This window comes from Cervus canadensis, chromosome 17 (genome assembly GCF_019320065.1).
Source record: "Cervus canadensis isolate Bull #8, Minnesota chromosome 17, ASM1932006v1, whole genome shotgun sequence".
NCBI lineage: Eukaryota > Metazoa > Chordata > Mammalia > Artiodactyla > Cervidae > Cervus > Cervus canadensis.
The window spans coordinates 38,831,457-38,837,456 of record NC_057402.1 but is presented as its reverse complement, the minus strand read 5'-3'; positions in this window follow the sequence as shown (position 1 = coordinate 38,837,456).

Sequence of the window (6,000 nt, the reverse complement as noted above, 5' to 3'; positions counted from 1 at the left end):
TTACATATTCTCATCTAAGGCAAGGTTGTCAGAAACACACATCAAACTGCCATAGGAATTCACATTTAAGTTCAATCTAAAATATGACACAAATGAACTTATCAGTGAAACAGAAAGAGACTCAGAAATCCAGAAACAAATGAATGCCTGTGGGAATTTGGTTATGGGTATTGCCAGATTGAAGTACAAATTAAGAGATAAAAATCGCTATGTATAATGTAAGGAAAATAATAAGATAGTATGCAGCAGAGAGAAATATAGCTATGATTTTGTAATATCTTTAAATGGCATATATCCCATTAAAATATTGAATCACTATGTTGTATCTCAAAGCAAATATAACAATGTTAATCAATTGTACATCAGTTGAAAAAAAAAACAGTGAATGAATAACTACAAACACAAGGAATAATCAATAATGAAGGTTAGCAAAATAAAAATGGGAAAAGTTTAGGAATAGAAATTCCCACCAAGAAATTAATTTGGATAAGATTACTAAAAATGTCCATGAGTTCATCCACTAGAAAGAGCAATATGGAGAATCTTTAAAAAACAAAACATAGAAGGGCCTTAAGAAACAGCAATCACATGCCTGGGCATATAGTCAGGGAAAAGCAACATTTTTGGAGGCAAGGTTACCCATGCTATCCCTGCTGGACCAGTTTCCATAGCAAGGACACTGACGCAACCTAAGTGTACAAGGACACAGAAATGAATAAAGAAAATGCGTTTTATACACACAATGGTATATTAATCAACCATAAGGAAGAATGAAACAATGTCATGTTCAGGCACAGCACGAAGGTGGAGATGATCATAGCAAGTGAAGTAAGATGGACAGGGAGTGACCAACAGAATATGATGTCACTTCCAGGAGGAATCTAAGCTCCTGGAGCCAAGATAAACAGTTCACAGAGTTAGAAAAAACTCGTCTCACTTACTGTTAGCAGAGAAGAAAGGTGTTGGGCACATAGAAATGAGCTACTTGACTAACATGTGCACACTACTGTTTAGAAAATAAGCCACAAGGACCCTCTGGGTAACACTAGGAATGATACTCCACTTTTTGTAATAATCTATGCAAGAAAAGATCTTGAAATACAACAAAGATGTATCTATGTGTGAGTGAATCAAGTGGCTATGAATTAAAAAACAAAACACTTACTGCCTTATAATTCACTCAAGTTCAAATAACAGGATAAGCACAATAAATATAGAAACAAAAGCTGACTGTATTTCCCTTATCCCATGGTTACCTTGGCCGGTATCCCATCTCTGGAGACTGGGCAGGCTTGGGTCCGAATGCTGGATTGTTGTGGGGCTCAGGGTTCTGGGAGGATGTGACAGGCAGTGTGACCCCATGATGTTCCTGGAGTGTCTCTTGCCCCCTGAAGGAGCCCTCAATCTCTAGACACAGGTGAAGTAAATTTAGATTTGACTTAAGGTAGACGCACACGTATGTATCCAATAGATGATCGAAAACGATTTACCGAATGGTAGATGGAAGTTTACTGAACACACTACAATCACCTAGATGGGAACAAGACCTTGAAAGAGAATAGATAAATGTTCATACATCAGTGAATCAAGTTCCTGTACACCTGAAACACACATAAAGTCAGAAATCACCTCTATTCCAGTATAAACACATGAAAAAGACCGGTGGAAAAATTTGTGGGGTTGAATAATGCTGCCGCCTTGTGGCCGTTTCCTGTAACAACAGCTTGAAAAGCTGTGGTGATGGGCATTGTGCCTCGTGGAAAACAGCTGATCTGAGCAAGTGTCCTGGGGCAGTCATCAGAAAAGAATTTAACACAGGGACGAGTTACAAGAAGCTGAATCGAGAGGTAACATAAATTCACCCTTGAAAAGAAAACACATGGAAAGAGGTCAATTTTGCTAAATATCAGAAATGCAAATCGAAACCACAGGAAGGAATCACTTCTCAGCACTCAGAATGGCCATTTTCAGAAAGTTGACAAACGCTAACTGATGGAGAAGGTGTGGAGAAAAGGGAATATTCCTCCCCTGATGCTGGAGATATAAACTGGTAAGAGACACTAGGAAAGATCATGTGAGGGTTATTAAAAGAAAGAAAATGAGAATGGGGTTAGAACAGTCTCTAACACCATACACGAAATTAACTCCTAATCACAAATATCTAAAGGTTAGGAGGGATTCTATGAAAGTCTTAAGGAAAACATAGGTAGGACACATGATGATATAAACTACAAGGCCTTTTGGTGTTTGGATGACATCGTTGCAAGGTCTTTTGGAATCCATCTCCTAGAGCAATGAAAAATAAACCAAAACCAGGAAGAGGAGACCTACCTCAGTCTCAAACCAAGTGCCCAGAAAAGGAAACCTTAAGGAGCAAAGAAGGCAACCCAGAATGCAAAGAAATATTTGCAAACCAGGATATCCACAACCAATTCATTTCCTAAATCGACAAACAGCTCACAATTTTGTAGTATTTAAATAAAATTTATAGTGTAAAAATATTGAATCACTATCACAACACAAATATACTTATGTTAATCAACTGTACTTCAATTACAAAAAAAATTGGAGGTATAGTTACAAACACAAAAGAAAACAAGAAGAAAAAAGCAACAAAATGAAAAGGGGAAATTTTATACAATGGAAAACCCAACTGAGGAATTGCTTTGGATGAGATTATTAACAATTACATAAATTAGATTTGCCATTTTAATCTTTGCTTCAAAAAGAACTAATTAGTCAAAAGAGGCCAATGAATCTACCAGCAAGATAAACGTGGACAAGAAAGCCATGTGAAAGTCACATTCTGATAATAAGAACTATCATAAAATACATAAAAATTTTGATGATATTTTCAAAAGCAATTCAAAAGATGTTAACTCTGAAGATGTATTTCCTGTATTTTTATCTGCGCCCCAAGTTTATGGGTTGAAATAGGGCAAAGTTCGTACTTCAGGCCAGAAACTCTGTGCCCCAAGTTTCTGGGCTGAAATGGAAAAAAATCCGTTTGACATCATACTATTTCATAAAATTATACTCTTGTCAGAAAAATGTATTTCCATACTCTCATCTAAGCACAAGCTGAAATCAAGATTGCTGGGAGAAATACCAATAATCTCAGATATGCAGATAACATCACCCTTATGGCAGAAAGCGAAGAGGAACTAAGGAGCCTCTTGATGAAAGTGAAAGAGGAGAGTGAAAAAGCTGGCTTAAAACCCAACATTCAGAAAACTAAGATCATGGCATCCCATCCCATCACTTCATGGCAAACAGATGGGGAAACAATGGAAACAGTGAGAGACTATTTTCTTGGCCTTCAAAATCACTGCAGATGGTGATTGCAGCCATGAAATTAAAAGACACTCGCTTCTTGGAAGAAAAGTTATGACCAACCTAGACAGCATGTTAAAAAGCAGAGGCATTACTTTACCGACAAAGTTGCAGTTTACAAAATTAATACAAAGAAATGTCTTGCATTCAAACTGAAAGATCAGAAACAGAAATTAAGAAAAAAATTCTATTTACCATCACATCCAAAAAAGTAAAATACTTAGAAATAAATCTACCTAAGCAGGCAAAAGATATGTACTCAGAAAACTATAAGACACTGATGAAATAAATAAAAGGTGACACAAACAGAGAGATATACTGTGTTCTTGGATTGAAGGAATAAATATTGTGAAAATGAATATGCTACCTGAAGCAGTCTATGGATTCAATGCAATTCCTCTCAAATTACTAGTGGTATTTTTCACAGAATTATACCAAAAAATTTTTACAAATTGTATGGAAACACAGAAGACCGTGAATAGCTAAAGTCACCTTGAGAAAGAAAAAATGAGGAGGAATCAATCTTCCTGACTTCAGACTATACTACAAAGCTACATTAATCAAAATACTATGGTACTAGCACAAAAACAGAAATATAGATCAATGAAACAGTATAGAAAGTTCAGAGATAAATCCAAGCACCAATGATCACCTAATCTATGACAAAGGAGACGAGAATATAAAATAGAGAAAAGACAGTCTCTTTAATAAGAGGTTCTGGGAAAACTGGACAGCTATGTGGAAAATAATGAAATTAGACCACTCTTAATACCATACACAAAAATATTTGCAAAATGGATTAAAGACATAAATGTAAGTCTGGATACTATAAAATTTTAGAGGAAAACATAGAACATTCTTTGACATGACTCACAGAAACATCTTTATTGATCCACTTGCTAGAGTAATGAAAATAAAAGCAAAAATAAGCAAATGGGACCTAATTAAACAAATGCTTTTTCACAGCAAAGGAAAACACAAACAAAATGAAAATCAGAATGGGAGAAACCATTTGCAAATGAAGCAATAATCTTCAAAATATACAAAGAGCTCATGCAACTCAATTAAAAAAAAATGAAAACCTGATCAAAAAAAGAGCAGAAGAAAGCATACTGATGGAAACGGCACATGAAAAGATGCCAAATATAACTAGTTATTAGGGAAATGCAAATAAAAAACTACAATGAGGTGTTACATCACACTGGTAAAAACGGCCATCATCAAAATGTCCACAAACAATAAATGCTGGAGAGGGTTGGAACCCTCCTACATTGTTTGTAGAAATTTAAAATTGGTAAAACCAGTATGGATAGCAGTATGGAAGTTCCTTTAAAAAACTTCAAAGAGCTACCAAGTGATTCAGCTATTCCACTCCTGGGCGTATATTCAGAGAAAACCATAATTCAAAAAGATACAAGCACTTCAGTACTTACTGCAGGACTACTTATAATTGTCAGGACAGTGAAGCAACCTAAACGTCCATCGACAGAGGAATGGATAACAGAGCTGTGGCACATATACACAAGGGAATATTACTCAGCCATGAAATAATGCCATGTATAGCAACATGGATGGACTTATAGTCATACTGAATGAAATAAGTCAGATGGGAAAAGGTAAGTATCATACTTGCTTATGTGTGGAATCTAAATAATAGGTACAAATAAACTTATCTACAAAACAGAGAGTTACAGATGTAGAAACACAATTATGGTCTCCAGGGGATAAAGGGAGATGGGATAAATCAGGAGACATGACGACTTATACACAGTTGTTGTTTAGTCGCCAAGTCATGTCCAACTCTTTGAAACCCCATGGACTGTAGCCCACCAGGTTCCTCTGTCCATGAGATTTTCCAGACAAGAATACTGAAGTGGGTTATCATTTCCTTCTCCAGGGATCTTCCTGACCCAGGGATTGAACCCACGTGTCCTGCATCTCCTGCAGTGTACACAGTAGTATATGTAAAATTGATAGCTAATAAGGATCTACTGTATAGCGTATGGAACTCTACTCAATACTCTTTAATGGCCTATTCGGAAAAATAATCTAAAAAAGAGTAGATATATGTACATAAATAACAGATTCACTTTGTTGTACACCTGAAACTAACACAATATTGAAAATCAACCACACTCTAATAAAAATTAATAAAAAATACAGATATTATCCAACATTCTTCAACCACAATGCAATATAATTAGAAATCAAAACCAAAAATGTCAACAGATTATATGTGAATATTTAAAAATACTTGTAGATTATTCATTAGTCAAAAATTATAATAACCATAGGATGTTTGCTTTAATAATCTATTGTTGGTAATAGGTCATCCCCAGACCTTGTGATTTCAAAATAGTCATGTTCATTATGTCTCATTTGGTGAGGAAGGTATCAGCAATTTGAGAACTGCTTCATCATGTGGTTCTGGCTTGGGGCTTTCAGGTGGCAGCCGCCAGATGTTGTCTGGGCCTGCAGGCACTTGAAGACTTGCCCTGAGTTAGAGAATGCAATTCCAAGGAGTTTATTCACATTTCTGAGAAGAAAATTCTGACAGGTTGGTCTCTCTCCATATGGGCATCTCCACAGGGCTGCATTAGGTATTCCCTCAGGTGGTGACTGGATTTCCCCACAAATAGGGGGGTCCCACTGTCAGAGAGAGCCAGG